The 22,755-nt window shown below is 47.9% G+C and overlaps 1 pseudogene; it reads right to left on the reverse strand.

Annotated features, from left to right (window-relative positions):
- Positions 1-408: 408 nt before the first annotated feature.
- LOC129395743 (putative uncharacterized protein FLJ44672) lies at positions 409-2,130 on the reverse strand (annotated as a pseudogene).
- Between the last annotated feature and the right edge of the window lie 20,625 nt (positions 2,131-22,755).

Genomic DNA, 22,755 nt, shown 5'->3' on the forward strand with positions numbered 1-22,755 from the left:
ACCCTGCCTTTGCCCCCTTCCCCAGAACAGAACATGTTGATCATGGGCGATATTTTTCATTGTGCCAAAAAGTTGCCACGACCATCATTAAACCTGTTTAACACCAAATAATAAGGAAAATAAAATAAAAAATTCAGGCTTGGTGCAGAAACTCACTCCAAATAAATTACCTACCAAAATATTTATATAATGGTGGAAATATTCCAAAATCCCATATTTTGGGATTTATACACAAAAGATAAATAAATTAGAGGCCAAGAGGCTGCCAGAAGGGAAAAACGGGGCCTGGAAAGGCCGTTGTGAGGAATGAGCTGGGCCTAAAGAGGCCACTGGCAGGCAGGAGCTGGACCTGCTGAAGTGGCCGAAAGGCAGGAGCTTTGGACCCGGGAGGCCGCAGTGAGGCAAGAGCTAGCTGGGCGTGGAGAGTCCGCTGTGAGGCCGAGGCCGGGCCCGTGCAGGCCTTCAAAACGCAGGAGGCCGGGCCTGCAAAGGTTGACTGGAGGTCAAGTTCTGGGCCTGAAGAGGCTGCCAAAAGTCAAAAGCAGAGCCTGGGAAGGCCGCCGAGAGCCATGAGCTGGGCTGGGCCGAAAGAGGCCACTGGGAGGCAGGAGGAGCTGGGCCTAGAGAGGCTGACTCGAGGAAGTTTTGCACCTGGAGAGGCCGCCAAGAGGATGGAGCTGGGCCCGGGGAGGCCGACTTGCAGCTCTTCCAGGCCCACTTCCAGGCCAACTTGAGGAAGACTTGGGCCTACAGAGGCGGCTGGGAGGCTGGAGCTGGGCCTGGAGAGGCCAACTTCGGGACGATTTGGGCCTTCAGAGGCCACCAGGAGGCCCAAGCTGGGCCTAGAGGAGCCCACCAACTGGAGGCCGTTTGGGGCCTACAGATGCCATCGGAGGGTAGGAGCTGAGCCTGGAGAGGCCACCGTGAGGCCTGAGCTGGGCCTGGGGAGCTTGGCTTCAGGAAGTTGTGGGCCTACCAGGGCCCCTGGGAGCTGGGCAGGAGCTGAGTCCAAAGACGTTGTTGGGAGGCCGGAGTCGGGCCTGGAGACACAGCCGGGAGGAAGAGCTGGGCCCGGAGAGGACGCCAGGAGGCGGCAAGTGGGTCTGGAGAGGCCGACTTGAGGAGGCCCGGCCTCTGCCTCCCGCATGGCGGCCTCTGCAGGCCCAGCTGTTCCTCCTGGCTGCATCTCCCAGCCCAGCTCCTGCCTCCCAGCAAACAAGCTCTTTTGGCTCAGCTCCTGCCGGCCTTTGTAGACCTCGAAGTTTCTGCAACCAAGCTCTTCAGGCCCACATCCCACCTCCCAGTGGCTTGAACAGTCCCAGCTCCGGCTGGAGAAGAGCGTCTGCAGGCCCCGCTGTTGCCTCCCAGGGGCGTCTCCAGGCCCAGCTCTCGCCCCACTGTGGCCTCCCAGGCCCAAGTCCCTGCCTGCCTCCCAGCAGCCCGCGTGCGACCCTGCTCCTCCCTCACGTCGGCCTGTTGAGGAAGGGGCTCACGCTGACCTCTCAGCGTGAGAGGGGCCGGTGTGAGGCAAGGGCTCACGCTGACCTCTCTCAGTGTGGGAGGGGCCAGTGTGAGGCAAGGGGCTCCCGCTGACCTCTGTCAGCGTGGGAGGGGCCGATGTGAGGCAAGGGGCTCCCACTGACCTCTGTCATGCCACTGCACTCCAGCCTGGGTGACACAATGAGTCTCTGCCTAAAAAAAAAAGAAAAATTCCTGCCCTTATGACTTACTTACAGGAGACAGATAATAAACAAAACAAGTAAGTAAAATAAGTAGCATATCATATAGTGATAAGTAAAAGAAAAAGCAGGGCAGTGGGGTGGGGTGCAATGGTTTGTGCCTATAATCCCAGCAACTTGGGAAGCTGAGGCAAGAGAATTGTTCGAACCCAGGAGTTTGAAACAAGCCAGGGCAACATAGTGAGTCACCATCTCTACAAAAACATTTAAAAATTACCTGTGCATGGTGGTGCATGCCTGTAGTCCCAGCTACTCAGAAAGTTGAAGCAGGAAGATCACTTGAGCCCAGGAGTTCAAGGTTACAGTGAGCTATAATTGCACCACTGCATGCCAGCTGGGTGACAGAGTGAGACCCAGGATCAACACACACACACACACACACACACACACACACACAGCCAACAACCAAAAAAAAAAAAAAAAAAAAAGGGATGGGGACTAGGCTGACTGGGCTGGAAGGAATCACAATTTAAAATACAGTCGTCAGGAAAGACCTTACTGAGAAAGAGATAGTTAAGCAAAGACATGGAAACAGTAAGTTGTATCAGAATGTCATTAACCCTGACGCTCCAAAGGTTCATGGGAGAGTGACGATTTTTGAAAAGTCATTGTGTCAGGACTCTTTTTGTTGTAAATGACAGGAAAATAGGCTCACCATGACTTCAGCAAGAAGGGGGAATGTATTAGTTCAAGGAATTGAAAAGTCCAGGTCAGGCTGGAGTCAGGGGTCAAACGAAGTCATTGGGACACGACCTAGTTCATTGTGCATTTCTGCTTTTTCTGTGGTGGTTTATTTTCTAGTTCCGTATGGAGGTAGAATGGCTATCAGCAACCCCAGGCCAACATCCTGCAGAGTTCAAACCTAGAATGGAAGAGAGAGTGCCTCTTTACCATCAGGCCAAGTAAAAGACTCACTGCATCTTATTGGGTCACAGGCTCATCTGGGCTCATCTGAACACTTGACTATGATCGGGAACATATGGCTCTGAATGGCTGGGCTCAGTCACCTGCCTAACCCTGGAGTCACAGGGAGAGTTAACATACTGACAGTAGTGGAAGGTGGGGCCCCGAGGAAATATGGGGTGTTGACTGCCGAGTAGAGAAAGCAGCAAGTATCCATGATATCACTGATCTAAAAATAATTTCTTTTATGATATTGCATAAATTGTTGATGCAGTTTGCTCCATGCCCAAAGGGTGGTTAATAACAGATTACAGATTTCTCCCTAAGAGACAATCTACAGACAGCGTAAGCTCCTTCAGTGGGAGTCCTAGATTGGGGTCCCCTGTCACTACACAGGACATGTGAGCAGCGCATTCACAAGCTCTCAGAGCTTCAAGGGTGGCTGGATGTTTGGTTTTATACTGTGACCTCTTGTGCTTCCTCCGTGGACTTTAGTGAGCCACAGAACAAGTGCCTGACATCCCCAGTGTCAGCAGCTCAAGGCTTTTAGAGTCTTGTTCCACTTAGGCTGACCTGTTACCTATGGGGCCTGACAACATTCTAGAGACATGGTCCTAAATTCTGAAAACCTAGTCCACTACTTGAGTAAAATCTTGGTGTTTTTCTAGGAAACTGCGTTTTCATGCTTTGATGTTAGACAGCCCTGGGGCTAGATTTTGACTATCACTTACCTGCTGGGGGACTCTGAACAAGTCATGTGACTGACTTTTTGAGTCTCACGTTTCATATTTGCATAATGAGGTCATTAAAATGAGTAAATAAATGACCAAGTATAAAGAATCTAGTAACAGCCTGGCATACAGCGGGAGCTCAGAAAATTTGTTTCATTTTTTTCCACTTCCCTGCTCCCTTTTTCCATGAGGCCATTACCAGGCTTCCCTGGAGTCCATGTTATGCAACTTGCAGATAAACCTGTCAAATAAAAAGGAAAGGAATGAAAGGGATGGGTAAATGAACCCTGGGGCAGAGCTGGGGGATGTGTAGTTGAGTGGAAAATCATAGACTTTGGAATAAAACTGAATTTTAAATACAGGCCCCATCCCTTGGTAGATAGAAGGCCTTGGGAAAATTACTTAATATTCCAGAGTCCCAATACCCACAATGAGAAAACAATTACTGCTGTTTACAGAGGCTGTGAAGGTTAGTTGAAATAATGTAACCTGGCACACAGTAGGCCTTCGATGAGTCCTAGTTCTCTTTGTTTGCAAAAGTAATTTAATACTTGGGTGAAAGTGATTGACAATCAAGACACTTACACATAAAAATGCCCAGAGAAAATTATTTTCCTGAAGGCTCAAACATCCAGACTTTTGCTTGTTCTCCTCCCTTTTCACTTGTGCATTTTTTTCCCCTTATGTTGGAGGCTGGGAAATAAAAGTCAGTCAACAAAGCCGTACTGACAACCTGTCATGCCCGAAGAGAATACTATGTGTTATGGATGGGAAACCAAATCAGACATAATCCTTGTCCTTGAGAAGGTTTGACTTAAATGGGGGAAATAAAACATGCAAAAGAGGTTATTTAAAATGCTTATGAATAGCCTGTGACCAAATGCCAAGGTAGACCATGAAGGAGTGACCAGGTTTGGATGTGAAAAGTCAGGAGGGTTTCTAAGGACAGAGATTAGCAGGGAGGAGAACCCCCAGCAGAAGCCTAGAGGTGGAGTGAAAAACCTCCTGCCTCTGGAATGGTGACCTCATTGACTTATCTGCACACCAGGAAGGCATTGTGTAGAGGTCATGAGATAACAAGTCAAGAGGCTCTTGAGCAATCAAATGAGGTCAATCACAGGTCTATGTTATTACCTGTTACTAGTGCTGGTAACACAAACAAATCCAGTCTCCCAAACTGACTGGTTGGAAAAAGAGCTGAAACTTTCATCCACTATAAGGTGGGGACCATTCCTCTTATGAGTTTTTTATGTACATCTGAACTTCCTGGCAATTCTTACATAGAAGTAAAACTACACATCTCTGTGTAGTGTTGCATTGAACAAGACCTGAAACTCCATCAGGTGCCTCATGTCAGTATAGTAATGGTGCCATCTCTTACTGGAGCTTAAATCACTGGATCTTCCCACCTCCACAGTTAAGGACAGAGGATTCTGGTCTACGCTCCCAAGCCCACCTTAGTGTCTGAATAAAACCCTCCTCCGTGCCCCTCTCTACAGCTGGGTGTCATTGTGGCATGATGGCTATGAGCTGGCTCTGTTTCTCACTGGCTGTGTGAAACTTAGCCAGCTAAATAGGAGGATGATAATACTAATGGTAATTCTTTCCTGTAATTGTAATTAATTGGGAGGTAATTAATTTAAAAGGCTTAGCATAGTGTCTGGCACACAGTAATCACTTACTAAATAGTACTTATTATCTTAAACTAGCTTGAAGTTTGGACACTATTTTTCTCTAGAGCAGAAAGAGCAGATTTATGTGACCCAGAATGGAGGGGAGCTCCATTCATTAGGAATGGATCTAAACCCAGAGGTGATTCTAGCATGGTAGAGTGGAGAATTTTCTACCTTTACTCTTATAGCATATTTGAATGTTTGAAGCACTCTTTGGTGGGAAGGTTAATGGAAAGACTCAGTGGAGTGTGTGTATGCTTTTTTTTTTTTTTTGAGTATTCAAAGTACAGTAACTTTTTCAGGGCATTGCTTAGAAATGGACATGTGTGTGTGTAAGTTATGCATAAATGAAAATATAAATAAATATATATATAGTTTTATACATATAAGTAAGTTTATTAATTTTCAATATGATGGATCTGATGCCACTGAAGACAGAAAGACTCAGCACGGCTTTACCACAGACTAAATGTGTGATCTGGAGAAAGTTATTTAACCCCCATCTCAGTTTCCTCAATTGTAAATTGTTATTATTATTGAACTCAGAGGCTTATCGTGAGGATTAAACGAGATACCAAATGAAGTGTGCCTGGCCCACAGATGTTAAATGAGAGTTTAATGGAGACATGGAGCATTGTCATCAAAATCTTGGTTTCTTACCCAGCTCATTTACTCTCTGGGATAGTTTGGAAGAAATTATACATAAGAGACAGCCTGCTTGGGGAAGACTTGATGAGGAGGAGAACTGGTTGGGTGGACATATTTGATCCTTGATGCAACCTAAACCTCCTTTAGACAGATGATGGTAGTCATGCAGCTTGTCATGGTAGGAGGTTTCAAAATAAATTTCCTCTGCAGCAGTGCTAGGTTGTTTGCTTAGGAGATTGTACTTCTGACCTAGATCCACCCTCTCTCTCTGGACCACAGCTGATAAAGAGAAACATCTGGATTCTCCAGGTTCACTGGTCTGGGAGGAGGAGAGGGTGGAGATCTGGGCTGAGAGTGAAGACACCTGGATTCTGGTCCCACTCACCGCTTGCCCATGGGCACGTCACTTCATCTCTGAGTCTCAACTTCCATGGGTTAAAACTGATGTTCTCTAAATTATTTCCAAGTTCTAGTATCTCATTATTCTACGAATGTATAACTTACTTTCTAGATGAAGAACATGATCATACTAGCAAAGGCAATGCCAAAATGAAATCGCCTCATTCCGTTATGCAGTTTCTTTGGCTTTCTAAAAGGAGTAGGGTGGGATTCAGCCAGATGAATAATGATAAGCAAACATGTTTCTAAATCCAGGATGCAGAGACTGGTCTTTAATAACTTGGAGGCAATGCCCTCTGCTCTCTCTAACGCCCCCACCCCAGCAGTCCAACACAGGGCTCCTGGTTGGGAGGAATTGCTCTTACTCTTTGGCGAGGTTATTCTATTGGATTTCAGAGCTGGTTTTCAAGTGTCTGTCATTCCAGAGAGACTCTCCTCGGTACTCAGGCACCCAGCAGAGGCAGCTCACACCCTCTCTCCACATGTTATTGTGGATGAATGTGTCAGAGCAAGTTGAGTCATGGGAAAGGCATGAGCTCTCCTACCTGCTCCCCAGGCAGGTCCCTCCAGGGCTATTTTCTGTGGAACCAAGCTTAGTCACTTGCCAAACTCTCAAAACAGAGATGTCTCTAAAATTCCAGGACTGTTTGTTCCCAGGCAAAGTACCTTATTTGGTGGTAAACATAAAGTGGACAGAAAGTCTCTTCTGAGAAAAGCCACCCATTGAGTGATGAGAACTGGCCACCCAGAATATAACTGGGCACTTACTAGCACAAGCAAGTATAATTGCCATTGCTACATCTGTAAAGCCCTTGGCCATTGATGAAGCCCTTTTGCGTGCTTTGCACCAACGTATTGGCCTCACCACAACTCTATGTAATAGGTAGTATTATTTTAAAATTAATTAATGAATTATTATTATTTTTGAGATGAAGTCTTGCTCTGTTGCCCAGGCTGGAGTATAGTGGCATGATCTCAGCTCACTGCAACCTCCACCTCCTAGGTTCAAGCTATTCTCCTGCCTCAGCCTCCCGAGTAGCTGGGACTACAGGCACCAACCACCACGCCCAGCTCATTTTTGTAATTTTTAGTAGAGATGGGGTTTCACCATGTTGCTCAGGCTGGTCTTGAACCCCTGACCTCAGGTGATCTGCCTGCCTTGGCCTCCCAAAGTGCTGGGATTACAGGTGTGAGTTACTGCACCCAGCCTTTTTTTTTTTTTTTTGGGGAGACAGGGTCTCACTCTGTCACCCAGGCTGGAGTGCAGCAGTGCAATCATGGCTCATTGTAATGATAGGTATTATTAAACCTATTTTACTGATGAGGAAAGTGAAGTTTAGGAAGACTAATTTTTACCCAAAGTCACACAACAGATAAAGAGTGAGTCTGGGACCTTAACTCAAGTCTTCTGACCCTGAATTCAGTGCTTTTACCATCAATACAACAGAACCAGGAAGTCCATTCAAATGTACATCCCCATATAAGCAGGAAGAACTCTGTGAATACTTCTTGGTCAATGATCTCGTGATTCATCAGCCCAATTTTCTTGACAATATCATTTTTATAGCCGTTTAGTCGTTTTCCTGACACAGTATGGCTCATGCGCAACAAAATTAATCAGATAAGATATTGGAGCTGCTCTTGAGAAGTTTACATTCCAGAGAAACAATTCAGATCAGAGAACAGTGTTTTATGATTTTGGTTTAAAGTCAGTGCAGAATAAGGGTTAAGAGACTAAAAAAAAAAATCTTCTTATGGAAAAATTAGTTCACTAACGCAAGTTAAAATCATCTATACTTTCTTTTTTTTTTTTTTTTTTTTTTGAGACAGAGTCGTGCTTTGTCACCCGGGCTGGAGTGCAGTGGCACAATCTCGGCTCACTGCAAGCTCCACCTACCGGGTTCACACCATTCTCCTGCCTCAGCCTCCTGAGTAACTGGGACTACAGGCACCTGCCACCACGCCTGGCTAATTTTTTGTATTTTTTAGTAGAGATGGGGTTTCACCATGTTATCCAGGAGGGTCTTGATCTCCTGACCTCGTGATCTGCCCACCTCTGCCTCCCAAAGTGCTGGGATTACAGGCATGAGCCACTGTGCCCGGCCAATACATTCTTTAATTCACCAAGTATTTGCTAAGCATCTGTTATGTGTCAAGCTCTCTACTAGCAACTAAGAACCACTTAGTCCCGACTAGGTAACTTAACAGTTCTCAGGGGTAGGTAGAGATGTCAATATGTCATTGCAATGGAGTGTAATAAGGGCCCCAGGAAAGACACAAAGTTTTGTAGCACATAGAGGCAGAGAAGGCTTAACAGAAGAGGTAATTTTTTTTGAGACAGGGTCTCACTGTGTTGCCCAGGCTGGAGTGCAGTGGTGCAATTATGGCTCACTGCAACTTCCACCTCACAGGTTCAAGTGATTCTCCCACCTCAGCCTCCTGAGTAGCTGGGACTACAGGTGCATGCCACCACACCTAGCTAATTTCTGTACTTTTAGTAAAGACGAGTTTTCACCATGTTGGCCAGGCTGGTCTCCAACTCCTGACCACAAGTTATCCTCCATCCTCAGCCTCCAAAAGTGCTGGGATTACAAGCATGAGCCACCATACCCAGCCTGAAGCAGTCATATTTTACCTGAAGTGTAAACAATTAATAAAAATTGCCAAATAAACAAAGAGTACATGATCATTTGAGAAAATCATCACCACCGTCATCATCAGTACAACCACCGTCACTCTATAATTACCTCCTATGTGCCAGACAATCTACTAAGCCTTCTGTGTACATTAACTCATTTGATCCTCTCAGCAAACTACAAGGAGGTATTGTAATTGTCCCCAATTTTTCAGATGAGGAAAATGATGAGAGAGATTAAGTGGCTTACCCAAAGTCACCCAGAGTCAGGATATGAAACTGTGCCATCTGGTTCCAGAGATCATATGGTTGATAATGGAAGGAACAACCAGTACAAAGATGAGAAGGTATGCATGGGTGTTTATGTGAAGGATTGAGATTATTTCAGTGCGGCGGGAACATGGTATATAAATGTGTCTACCTCAGTGGCTCTCCTAATCTCTGTGCCTCTTCTCCTGTTTTCTCATCATTCTCTCTATGCAGCACTATTTTAAATACATAGCTTGAGCTTTTGAACCACACTACAGATGCAGACTTGGGCTCCAAATCTGAAAAAATGCTAGCCCATGGTTATAACCTCTTAGAGATCAGTGTTTTTCCTTTCCTTTCCTTTCCTTTCCTTTCCTTTCCTTTTTCCTTTCCTTTCCTTTCCTTTCCTTTCCTTTCCTTTCCTTTCCTTTCCTTTCCTTTTCTTTCCTTTTCTTTTCTTTTCTTTTCTTTTCTTTTCTTTTCTTTTTTTTCGAGACGGAGTCTCGCTCTGTCGCCCAGGCTGGAGTGCAATGGCACGATCTCTGCTCACTGCAAGCTCCGCCTCCCGGGTTCACGCCATTTTCCTGCCTCGGCCTCCCGAGTAGCTAGAACTACAGGCGTGCACCACCTTGCCTGGTTAATTTTTTGTATTTTTAGTAGAGACGGGGTTTCACCATGTTCGCCAGGTTGGTCTCGATCTCCTGACCTCGTGATCCGCCCGCCTCGGCCTCCCAAAGTGCTGGGATTACAGCCATGCGCCACTGCGCCCGGCCTTTTTTCTTTTCTTTCTCCCTGACTCTGATTGGTGCCAAGACCTCACTTTCCATCACACCATGGGGTGTTGTGGGAGGGGCCAGTTTACTTCTGCTTCACACGGACTTGAGGAGGTGACTGTGGAATTCCTGGTAATCCCTAGCTTTGACTTCTGTGTTCTTGCTTCCAGAATCCATCAAAACCACAGCTCAGTTTTGCAGCTTGGAGAATTCAGATGGACAAATGCCTTCACAGGAAAGGTGGCTTTGATGTTCCACTTACTTCTCTGGGTTCTTGCTTTCTCTTAGACTTGAGGCTGGAATTTCTTACCATCCTGTCAGCAATTTGATGCTTTTACAAATATGAAAAGAGAATTATCCAGCATGCTTAGTTATTTTCAGCAGGAGAGTTGGTCTAAATTACTAGTCCTTCAACTACAGGAAACTCAAAGCCCCAAGAGTCATCCAACTTTCACAACAACCCTGTGATGTAGATACAATTAACTTGATTTTTCCAAAGAGGCAAATGTGATTCAGGGAGTTTAAATAACTTGCAAAAGGTCACACAGTTCATTTATGGAATGAATCTTAGGAAGCAGCCTGGTTTTATCAAAATGAAGAGCGAAATTTGGTCTAGTCTAGAATGTTATAGATACCTCCTGATAAAGGAACTGGGATTGTGCTTGGGCTGAAGATCCAGTCCGCCCAATGGCACTACTGACCAAACCAACTGTGGAAAAGATTTCAATGATCTGTTTTAAATTCACCTAGGGCCTCCCAAGTGAGTTTTCAGTAAAGTCTTCCTCAATTAAAGTTCTTTCTCTAAGATTACACTGCTGCTAAGTATAAAGACAAAGGAATTTTCCAGTGCCAAGCAAAGACAGACAGAGAGTAGCCTGGTTCAGCCACTGTGGCTGCCCACAGTGTTAGTGACAGCACTGTTTTCCAGAATGAGGAGAGTGAGGGCCGCGAGTTGGGTGGGAGAGCCCAAATGCAACAATAGTTTGCAGGGCATATAAAGAGTTCTTGAAAGAGGTTGAAGATTTTTGTGAGCACATTCAATTGATTGAGACATGTGTATTTCCAAATAATAGATTTGTCCTCTTAATTTAAAGGAGACATATAATAGAAAGCTAGGTGTATTCCCTAACAGTCAATCATTTATGAGCCAGAGGAGGGAAGAATGATCTTTTTCAGAATTTAAGTTGCAAAATACGCCTTATCCTATGATAGACAGTTTACAGTGCCTGACAAAATAAGCCATCTTTTTGTTTTGCCAATTTTTACTCTAGCTAAGTGTCTCCAAGCTTAGGCAAAATAAAGACAAGTTAACTGTTCTTAACTGTAATAATGCCATGGACTCTCATGAATAGAAGCCTTCGATAACTAGAAAATAGTTATCTTTGACTTTGTGTTCAAAGTATAGGGGTTTCTTATCTGTAAAGCTGGAAGGGGATATAACTGGTTATAGATAAGGAAGGATGTGCATGAATTGAGTACAGTTACTTTCTAAGTCCTAAGTTACTGCATAGCTGCTTAATACAGTGTCTAATACCTGATGGTGCTCAATATGTATTAATGGAATCCAAATTTCTTTCTCCACCAAGATCTCTGTCAAGTATATTTGATCATTAAGTTAACTGTTCCATTTTCAGGATCCAGTAGTCACAAACTGTAGCAAAATCCTAGGGTGTTTTATCTTACATTTAAAAAAAATACATAATTTGATTTTTTGTGTTTTAAAAGCAATACCCATTCTTTGTTAACAAATTTAGCTGGTAGATTTTTATTTTGGCTTCACTAATTTGAATTTCAAAAGTTATACATGCTTATTGTGAAAATCCAGACAATAAAGAAGTGTCAAAATAACAGTCTCCTCATCTTTGCTACCACTTCTCTGATATAACCATTGATCACAAATCACCTTATAGCCTTCCATAGTTTTTCCTATAGTGCTCCCCTCACACACGTGCTTTTGTACTTTTTTTTCCTACCTCTTTCTTTTTTTTTTTTTTTTAGTAAAAGTGGTATTGAATGTATTATCAGTTTGGTGCAGTTCAACAGATATGTATTGAGCTCTTGCTTACACAGCGTCAAGAGCCACTGTGCTATGAGTGTGTATAATCTCTGTCCCTGGGCAATTTCTCACATTCTCTTTTGTTGTATTTCAAATTCATTACTGTTGCTATTCTCTTTATAAGTTCACAAGGGCTTTCCACTTCATGGTGTTGTGAAACCCAAATAATGTAATGTTTATTAAAGCACTTAGTTAAGCATAAAGCAGTGGGCTATGACTGCATGATTACTAAGAATTGGTTATCCATGAATAATTCTAATTTTTTGTCACTGCTAAAGGAAAATATGCTTCCTCTGCTTATATTTTAATTATTTCAGTAGGTTCCATATGTTTTCAAAACACCTGATTTTACTTACTGTATTTTTACTTATTTTTTTTTTTTGAGATGGAATTTCACTCTTGTTGCCCAGGCTGGAGTGCAGTGACACGATCTCGGCTCACTGCAACCTCCACCTCCTGGGTTCAAGTGATTCTCTTGCCTCAGCCTCCCAAGTAGCTGAGATTACAGGCACCCTCCCACACGCCTGGCTAATTTTTGTATTTTTAGTAGAGACGGGGTTTTGCAATGTTGGCCAGGCTTGTCTCAAACTCCTGACCTCAAATGATCTGCCCACCTCAGCCTCCCAAAGTGCTGGGACTACAGGCATGAGCCACCACACCTGGCCTGTAATTTTACTTTTACATGCAGTATGCCCAGCTTCTTTGTCTCAGCAGATGTTTTTTTAGAAATTCCGACTAGGTGCATCTTTAGCAATTCTTTTTCTTCCATATTCTTGGCTATATTTGATAGATGAGAGTGATATTATAAATTTTATTCTGTTAACGTGTTTTAAAGTCTAAGATTTCTTCTAGCTTGTATTCCATGTTCATTGTCATTATTTTATCACTAATTAGTTACAGCCAGAGATTTTAACTCAGTCGCAAATATAAAGTTCTTCTTTGTCAGAAAGACCACACACACCTCTTGAAAAGTTACTTTCAGATTTGATCACATAATTTCCAAGTGTCTTCCAAGAAAGTGAGCATGACGGCCCTGAGTGAAAAACGGTGGCACTTGACCAAAACCTCAGTTTGTTTCTAATCATGTATGGATGGAGTGTAATTTGATTAAAGCTGACTGGCCTGAAATGATCCCAGTAAGATGCTGAACTGGATCTGGATGAAAGTCTCACTGTTTTCTGCCCTCATCCAAGCACTAAGGCGTCACTGAAATGAATGAGTTTGGGATTTCATGTCCAAATCCATTTTTAATACTACCACCTTATATTTTCATAGTATCGTAGGCTTTTCAAAATGCTTTTATCTATAGTATTTGATCCGTGCAGTCTGCTTTTAGCTTCTGTATTTCAAAGGCCAGTAATGGTTAGGTTGGAAGTAATACCTATCAGAATAGTGACTTTGAAACTTTGAAATCATTTCCAGGTGTTTTAGATAGGCTACATTTGAGTAATGAAACTTTAAACTTTCTTTTTTATAAAAGAAAACTTTACTGCTTGAAGTAATCTTTTTAGAAATTAGTAGCCCCAAAGATTTCAGGGTGTGTTGTATTGTTCTTTTTTACAGTGAATGGGTGTAACTTACTGCAATGTGAATAATGCATAATATTTGTAAGGAAAAGTAGGGAAGTAGCCAAGGAGAAAAGATGGCACAAAGAAAACTGTGAGTTTTCTTTAAATATCTGAGGCAATGGAAAGGAATTTTAAGCAATTTCTTGACAAAAAGACTCTCCTTTTTTTGATTACAGTAGGGATGCCAATAAGATGGGAAAAAAATCAAGGAGAATCGGAGAATAAAATAATACCTGCACAATATATATATTTTGGGGGCATTGTTGAGGTTGTACTTGTGATCTAATATCCATTTTTAAGTGTTTTGTAGATATTAAAGTTAATTTGCATGTGTACATATATATGTACATATACACATATAATAAATCCAGATATACATGTATTACATATCTATGAATAATACACATACATAACACATGTATAATAGATAATCCTATTAATCAGTATTATCACTTAGATTACTCAAGACCTGGAATATATATTTGGAACAAAAGTAAAATCCCTTATTATGATTCTACTTGCCAGCTCCTTATTATGGTCAACGTCAGGGCTCTGGGCCAGGCAGGAACTGAAATAGACAGTTGGCCCTAACCACTGAACCACCTGCCTTGAGCCCCTTCAGGCATGAGAGATGGTGGAGAACCATCGTCACCACTCAGGAAGCATGTGTCAGGCGCCCACTCTGTCCTATGGCTCTACCTGTGTCCTCTCACTTGAACCTCGTAAGAACCTTGTTAAGTTGGGGTTATTTTGAGCCCCATTTTTCAGGTGAGGAAATGGGCACAGAGAGGTTATGACTTTTACACACAGAGTGCTGGGGCAGGGACTCAAACCCAGGTCTGTCTCTTCTCTGGAGAGGTGCCCGCATTCGGAGGTGAAAACTAGCCCTGTGGCCATATGACAGTCCACTGTGACCGGACACTGAAATGACCAGTCCAGGGGGCTTGTGGGCTGGGGTCTCTGCTTCACCACTGTGCTGCTGGGTGACTTCAGGCAAGGCCCATTCCTCTCTGGACCCTGGTTCCTCATCTCTGTACTGTGTGTGTGCATTTTTTAAAAATCAGCTTACTTTTAAAATTTGAAATATATCATGAAAGTAAACACAAAGTTAAAATAGCAAATGCTCAGCTTCATGTACTATCTAATCCTGTTTAATGTATGTGCATGCGTGTGTGTGCATGTGTGTGTGTGTGTGTGTGTGTGTGTGTTCTGGGCTACGTCACAGATCCATTCTGTCTTTGAGTGTGGTATGTCCCATCTTGGGCAGGTCCAAGGGAAGGCATGAGCGATCTGGCTTTGGGACAGGTATGGGGCTGGCTGTAGGGCCCGGATGCTTCTCCCTCCGCTGCCTACCACAGAGGGGAGTTTGTCTTGCAGGAAACAGCCTCATCCATCAGTGGCAATGGGGGGCTGACAGTGGCCACTCCCCCGCCAGCCCTGGCTGGAGGCAGACTCATAAATCCCACACCAGGCCAGGCTTTAAGTTCCTTTGATTCACATCCGGCCTCTTGGAGGACAGAGACATTTGGGGCTGTGGGGCTGGCTGTTCTCTCCTGGGCAGGACAGGAGTATATATGTATATATACACATATAATAAATCCAGATATACATGTATTATATATCTATGAATAATATACATAATATACATACATAACACATCTATAATAGATACTCCTATTAATCAGTATTATCACTTAGATTACTCAAGACCTGGAATATATATTTGGAACAAAAGTAAAATCCCTTATTGTGATTCTACTTGCCAGCTCCTTATTATGGTCAACGTCAGAAGCCTTTTCATGGGCCCAGCAGTCTCAGATGGCCTCTCCGAGGAGATGCAGTGCTGAGCCCCCAGGATGCCTCAGGCTCAGCCTGAGCCACCTCTGCCCAGGCCCAGGCCACCTCTGCCTAGGCCATTCCTGTGCCCTGGCCTGAATCACCCTAGAGGTCACCTATGTGGACACACTCTGTGGCCTCAGAGATCTCGTGGGGCCTGTGGCCCGGAGGGTTGGCTCCATGAACTTCACAGTATGGTCACCTGCCAATCCCCATGGCATTCTGTCTTGGGGCTGTGAGGACACAGTGGGAGATCAGGGCCCAGTCTGTGCATCTCTCATTCCAGGGAGTCCGGGGCCCTGAATCCACTGTCCCTTAGGCAGGAAGGGGACAGGGACACTCAGTACAGGGCTGCAGCCATTTGTCACCTTTCATCAGGACTTTTGCCACACTCAGATGCCACTGGAATTCTTCTTTACTTAGCGCTTTTTAAAAATCAGCTTACCTTTAAAATTTAAGTGTGTGATTTACCCTCTTCTTTAGCCATATTTGAGAAATCAGGGTCTGATATACTAGTCAAATACCCGCACACATATGCACATACACGTGCACATACATGCTCACATAGACATATACATATACACATATATGTGAAAATATACACATGAAATATATCCATGAAAGTAAACACAAAGTTAAAATAGCAAATGCTCAGTTCCGTATACCATCTAATCCTGTTTTAGGTTTAGAGTGGCTCTAGTCTTCCCCCCATTATGGGTGATTCCTTACTGGTGATACAAAACAGGTTCAGATGGTTCACAGAGCTGAGCATTTACCAGCCATTCTAGCCTTCCCCCATTTTACAGATAAGGAAACCAAGGTCCAGAGAGGTGCAGGGCCTGCCCGAGGTCACACAGCGCTGGGATTAGTGGCCAGCCCGCCTGACTCCCAGCTTAGTGCTCCTTTTACAGAAGCACATTCCCTGTCTGCGGTATGCAGGGCCCCTTCGTCCAGAAGCACAAGTGGACTCGCAGAGGCCTTTTGGAGACTGTGCCCTAACACAGAGTGTTCATTGGAAGGTGGGCTTCCTGGTGGCAGGCTGACAAGCAGGCGGACGGTCTCCTGGGTCCTGGTGAGACCAGGCACTGGCCCCTGGCTCTGTCTGTGCTTTATCTTCGTGCTCATGGCTCCTGCAGCGCCTCAGGATTTGGGGAAGTGGGGAAAGGAGGGTCCCAGGGGAGAGAGAGAGCAGGGCTGTGGCAGCAGCCCTTCCCCAGGGAGCTGCTTACTGAAGAGATCATTAGTGGTACCAGCTCTCAGGCTGGCAAGGAAGGTGGCCTCATTAGCAAGCACCTTCCCCTGCGCCACCTCCACCTGCCCACCTGCAGCCTCCTGAAACCCACACTGCCACTGTCACCACTGCCATCACTCCAGAGATGCCACATGATGGGCCTCCTGTTGGGGACAAGGCTGCTAGCTTAAGGGAGCCAGGAAGGAGATGTGTGTGTAGGGTGCCAAGGGTGTGTGTACACTGCATACACAAACACAGACACACAGACATGCTCACATGCATGGACACACATACTGCATTAATAGAGGTATGCACATAAGTCTAGCACACACACATACAACACAGACTTGCACAGTAACACGCAACTCCCCAAACACACGGTGCAAGCACAGGGATCCAACAGAGACGTACACAAGGGGTGGGTTTCAGTGTGAAGCCCCACAGTGCACACGTATAGAGACCCATATGGAACACAGGCACACATGCACCCTAGGAGATGCACGTGTGTATTCACACAAACATACAGTCCTGTCTCCAGACTCCAGAGTGTGCATGGAATTGTACACACATGAGTACGTGTCAACAAACCTGCAGACCAGCCTGGGGCATACCACTGTGTGTGCAGGGATGCCCACATGCACACGTACATGCATGCAGAGCACACACCAGTTATTTTTTTCTTGGAATCTAACAAGGCCCAAGGAGCAAGGAGTGGCTAATTCCCTGGAGGAAGTGAGGAGACCAGAGCTGAGGACATGTTTAATTAATTCTTCTCATTCCCAGCAGAGGGAGAAAGGGAGAGAAGAAGGGAGAGAGGAATGAAATGACAGAGAGGAGAGGAGAGGGGAGAGGGGCAGCAGAAGGGTGAAGGTGAAGAGGGGAGGAACCAGTGTGGGCAGTGAGGAGGCTGAGGGACCCCAGGCCCAGAGGCATTAACCTTTTCAGCTTACAGCAGGCCCAGGGACCTCATCACTCAGCCCCGATCCCAGAACCAGACGGGTCGTTCAAGGTCAAGTGGTGGGGCTGGTGCAGAAATCCACCCGCAGTGCCCCCTACACACAGCTCTGGGGATGGCACACACACATCTTTCACCTGCTCCCACCGAGTGGAAACCTGCCCCCCAACCCCAAACCTCCCATGATCAGTCCCACTTCTGCTCTGTGCCTGCATTGGCTTAGGGCCCTGGGGGCTCTCCTATCACAAGTGCAGGGCACGGGCAACACAGCTGCCCAGGGAGGCCCCTGCTGGGCACCAGGACAGCTCCTCCCACCCCTGCCCTGACCTCAGCCTTGAGACAGAGTCAGGGAGATGGAGGTGGACAAGGACAGGGGCTCTGAGGGGGAGGGAGGATGTGAGCCAGGAGAGAAGGGAGGTGGGGCCAGGTGGGAGTGAAACAGGGAGATGGGGGGCAATGAGAGAGAGGGGGAGACACTAAGCCAGAGATGGTGAAGGATGTGAGAGGGGCCAGGATGGTGAGAGTCAGACCCAGAGACACACAGAGAGGACGCTAGAAAGAACAAGAGAAACAAAAAAAGGTCAGAGGGTCAGGAAAGGCAGCCAGGCTCTGCAACTCTCCCTGGTCAGGAGGGAGGCAACTCGCCTGGGGTGTGAGCGAGGAATCCTGGCCTAGAGAAGATGCTGTGTGACCCCGGCCAGGCACCCCACCTCTCTGAGCCTCGGCTGCTGGTTTATAAAGCAGAGGGACTGGCCCTGTCTCTGAGAGGGCCCTTAGGCTCCGCAGGGAGGCTGGCCTGGTCCCTTTCTTCCTTCTACTCCCCTGAGTCATGTGGGCCTGCAGATGGGGGTGGGGGTCTCCCTTCCGGGGCCCTGAGTGGGCAAACCAGGTGAAAGAGGAAAGTTGCTGTGGGGCTGGTGTTGTGTGCTGCAGCCGTGAGCATGGAGTGATGGAGCGTTTGCCCTGAATATTGAAAATACATAAATATCCATTGTCAGGCACCAAGGCAGATATAAATACAGAAGGGAGGGTGTGCAGCCCTCAGCCGTAATTTACCAGCTCTGCTACCCGCGGGGGCTTGGGCACTTGCACTTGGCCATCAAGAGGCTTTTCCAGATGGCTTTATGACCGACAGTGGCCACCTGGATCCCTTCTCCTGGAGAAGTGGCTCCTTGGGATCCACCGCCTGGGGTGAGGTGGGGCAAGGCAGGGTGTGTCATTCCTAGGTCTGCTCCGTCCTAGGCCTTTGGGGCCTCTCCCGCCTTCTCCTCCTCCAGCATCTCCTTGTTTGGGAGGGACGGAACCACATCTGTGTCAGGCCTGGTGTGTACCCAGCCCTGGTGCACTTGGATAAAATCACAGGTGTTCCATTCCTGCCCATGGGCACTTCCAGGCTGCGAAGCAGAGGTGACACCCTAGTTCCTGCCCTTAAGAACTCACCCAAGGGAAATGGATGGTGGAAGGGTCTGGATAAGCCAGTATGGGGCAAGACCCGGGTCCACTCTGGAGCAGGCCAGAGAGGAGAGACACATGGCCAATGGTGGCCTCCAAGAGTCTGGCTGCAGCCCAGCACACCCAAAGCCCTCAGCCTGGAGGGGAAGCAGCAGGACCTGGGGTGGAGGTCACCGCCCGCTGGCAGGCAGCTCTCTCTCTGACATCCTCCTGAGAGGACATGGGTCTTGCCCCATGCTGGCTTATCCAGAACCTTCCACCATCTAAGGAATGTGCTCATTCTCGATGAGTAGACAAATGGAGGCCCCAAGGTAATTCCCTGCCTTTCCTCCCAGAGCTGGAGCTGGGACTTGAGCACCCTGATCCCTGCCACCTTCACATGCTGAGGGGCATCTTTCTCTTTGGGTTGGGACTCTGTGTTCAGGGCACTCACCTTCCCACAGCAGAAAGCCACCAGCCTCTATTGGGGGGTGTGGAGCATTCTCCCTTCCAGGGTGCCCAAGCCTCCTTTTCCCAGGAAATGGAGGCTGGGCTTCCCTGACCTGAGCAGGAGGCTGCACTGGGAGGCAGGGGCTGGACAGCCACCTGCTGCCTGGGCCGAGGGTGGAACCTGTTTGTGTGGGATGCAGGTATTGAATCATGAACACGCCAGGTTGAGTGGCCCAGGGCCCTGCACAGAGCAGGGGCTGGGATCAGGTGGCATTGGTGGGGAGGGGCCGGGGGGATGCTCCGTGGAGGGAGGGCTGAGGCTGAGGTGGGGGTAGCAGAACCGTGCCTCCTATTCCTTCCCTGCCTCTCTCATGTTTCCCTCCCCCACTGTCAACAGGGGCTCTCTGAGGCAGAGTCCTCACAGTGAGTGATGCCTGCCCGGGCCCTGCCCTCCAGGCCTGTTCTGCTAGAAACACCCACAGGTCAGGGCATCCAGGTGCCTGGATGGACAGCCACAGGCCAACTGCCTGGCCAGCCGCAGCCTTGGCCGTCTGCTCTCCTGTGGCTGCAGAAAGTGAGAGGTACTGTAGCCGCCAGCCCCCGCTACCCCGCCGCCAGGCTCTCCTGTCTGTCCTAGTCCTCACATCAGGTGCAAGGGCACAGGCCACAGTGGAGTCTCTGGGTCTTCCCCGGGTGACTTTGCTGTTGGCTCTGGGCCCCACACTGGCCCTTCTGTGCCATCTGGGTGGCAGGATAGACGTCTGCGGGGCACATTCTCCACACCCCCTTTCATGCTGCTCCTGGTTCAGTTCTTCCAAGAGGAGGTGCTGGCAGGCTCCAGCACCTGCATGACATGTGCCTCTCAGAGGTTCCAGCATCAGCTCAGTGGCAGTTCCAGGAGCACAGCAGTGAGTGCAGGCTGTGGGCTCCAGCTCAGGGCATCTCTGGATCTGCCTCCTCCTCCCAGACCTTCCCCCATCACCTCAGCAGCCTGGCCGTCCTGGAACTCCCAGGATGCTCCTCAAAATGGCTCTAAAGCCCTTATTCCTCACTTCTTCCTGGAGGGGGCCCCACCTTGGCTCTGGGTGGCAGGAAAAGCTCTTTTCCCCTCTGCGGGAATGATCCCACTTTGCCAGTTAAATGGAATGGTCTTCCCCGAATCTGTTCTCTGGGTCATGTGTGTGCAGCCAGGCCTCCAGTGGCAGTGGTAACAGGGTCCTCTCCCCATTGGCTGCTCCCCAGGGTCTCCTCTGCTCTCTCCTCCCTTCTCATGGGCTTCTTCATCTTCCTTGGGGTTCTGCTCCCCCATAGCTCAGGGTCCCCCAAGTTACTAGGGTGACAGTCTGGCCTGAGTCATTTATGATCAGGCCAGAAGTTCTGCATGTCCCAGGCTTGGCCTCTGGGGTCAGATACTCATTGCCTTCTGCAGGGCAACCAGGAGCCATGGGGACCTGGGGGTGAGGCAGTCTTCCTTAGTTCAGGGTGGGAAGCAGGCAAGGGCCTCAACCACAGGCAAACTAGCAACTGAGATGGCATCAGCAGCCCTGCTCACAGTCGACCCTTGCATCGGCTCCACCTACCCTGCCCAGGCTGCACCAATGCCTGCTGTATGCCCAGCACCAGGCTGGGCTTATGGGGGAACCAGACGAACAGGACTCAGACCCTGTTCTGGAGGAGCTGAGGGTCTCATAGGGGAGACATAGACTCCTCAGATGCCCGAATACCAGGCTCTAAGGAGCATGAAGTGCGCAGGGAAGGGAGAACTCAGCTCTGGCTGAGGAGCTGGGGATGCTTCATGTAGTGGGGGATATTTGACTTGCGCCACAGGTGAGATTTTAATGCGTGGTTGGTTCCAGGGTTGCTGGAAACATCCCAGAGAGAATAGAACCACAGGAACAAAGGCCCGGCTCAGTAGCAGGGTGGGAAGAGCTGACTACTAACCACCAGCCTAACTTGTTTAGTGAGAATGCTCAGAGCAGTGGGGATTAACCAAAAAGTAGGTGGTCGGGATTTGAGCCCCTGGTGCCCTGACCTGCTTCTCCTCCTCCTGCTTGCCCAGGTCCTCTGGGGCTCCTCTCCCATGGTCGCCATGGGAACTCCAGGTGGCTGAAGTTTGCTTGAGCCTAGCTCCCTGAGATGGGCTGTGGGTCAGGGGAGGTGGAGGGAACTGGTCCCCAGCCTGGGCTCTGAGCACCCCTCCTCTGGGTCCCAGAGTCTCCATCTGAGCTCTGCCCATTTAGCCCTCACCCGGTCTCTTCCTCGCCTCCTCCCTCCCCCACACTCCACACAGCCTTCCAGTCACCAAGTTCTGACTGTTCCTTCCACTTGTAAAATCTCCCTGGGAGGCATCCACTCTGCCCCAACTCCCTGCCTCAGGCCTGGCTCCACCCCTTCCCTCTCCCCTGGATGACAGCAGGGGCCTCCTAGGGGGTCTGGCTCCTTCAGTCTGCTCCTCCTGGGTGCTGCTGCTGTCCTCCTGACCAGCGTCTGACAGTCTGGCAGCTCCTCTGCCCCTCCCTACCCCAGCCTGGGTTCCCACCACCCTGGGATGGCTGAGTCTGTGAAATGGGTGGAGTGGTGTGTTGAGCTCCGCTTCTAGAACTGCATTCTCTGGGGCAGTAGCGTCTTTCTGGAATTAACAGGTATACCTTGAAAATGGGTTCCATGTGGAATTGGTTTGGGAAGCGCTGCACAGCCTCTGCTTCCTGGATACTCACAAGGCACTGCAACAGGTGAAAGGCTCCCAGAGGTCCTGGAGTAAAGAAGTCTGTTTTGATTTATTTAACCCCAAGATTCCCAGAGTGTTTTGGCTCTAAATAAGGAATGTCTATGAATAACTCCAGGAACAAGTTTCTCTGGACCACCCTTTGGAAAATGCTGGAGGAGCCATAAAGTGTGGTGCCTTGTCTTTGGGGATCTGGGGTCCTGAGGCCTGCTTCCCCCGTCTGGCATGCCGGGGTTCCCACAGGTGCACAGGCTGATATGGGGCTGAGGAAGCACTGGAAAATTGGGCCTCACCATGGATGCCTTGCTTCCATCTCCTGGCGCACAGTATGGTTCCTGGATGTGTTTTGTTTAAACCACACGTTCTTTTGAAATTTGACCTGGTTGTCAACATTTAAAACTTGGGAGATTCCACCACAAATTCTGCATTTTAAAGTTCTCTTAAAACACGAGGAGCCGGCCAGGTGTGGTGGCTCACGCCTGTAATCCCAGCACTTTGGGAGGCCAAGGCGGGCGGATCACGAGGTCAGGAGATGAGACCATCCTGGCTAACAGGGTGAAACCCCATCTCTACTAAGAATACAAAAAAGTAGACGGGCATGGCGGCGGGCACCTGTAGTCCCAGTTACTTGGGAGGCTGAGGCAGGAGAATGGCATGAACCCCGGAGGCAGAGCTTGCAGTGAGCTGAGATTGCACCACTGCACTCCAGCCTGGGCAACAGTGCAAGAATCGTCCCAAAAAAACAAAAATCAA

This window comes from Pan paniscus, chromosome Y (genome assembly GCF_029289425.2).
Source record: "Pan paniscus chromosome Y, NHGRI_mPanPan1-v2.0_pri, whole genome shotgun sequence".
NCBI lineage: Eukaryota > Metazoa > Chordata > Mammalia > Primates > Hominidae > Pan > Pan paniscus.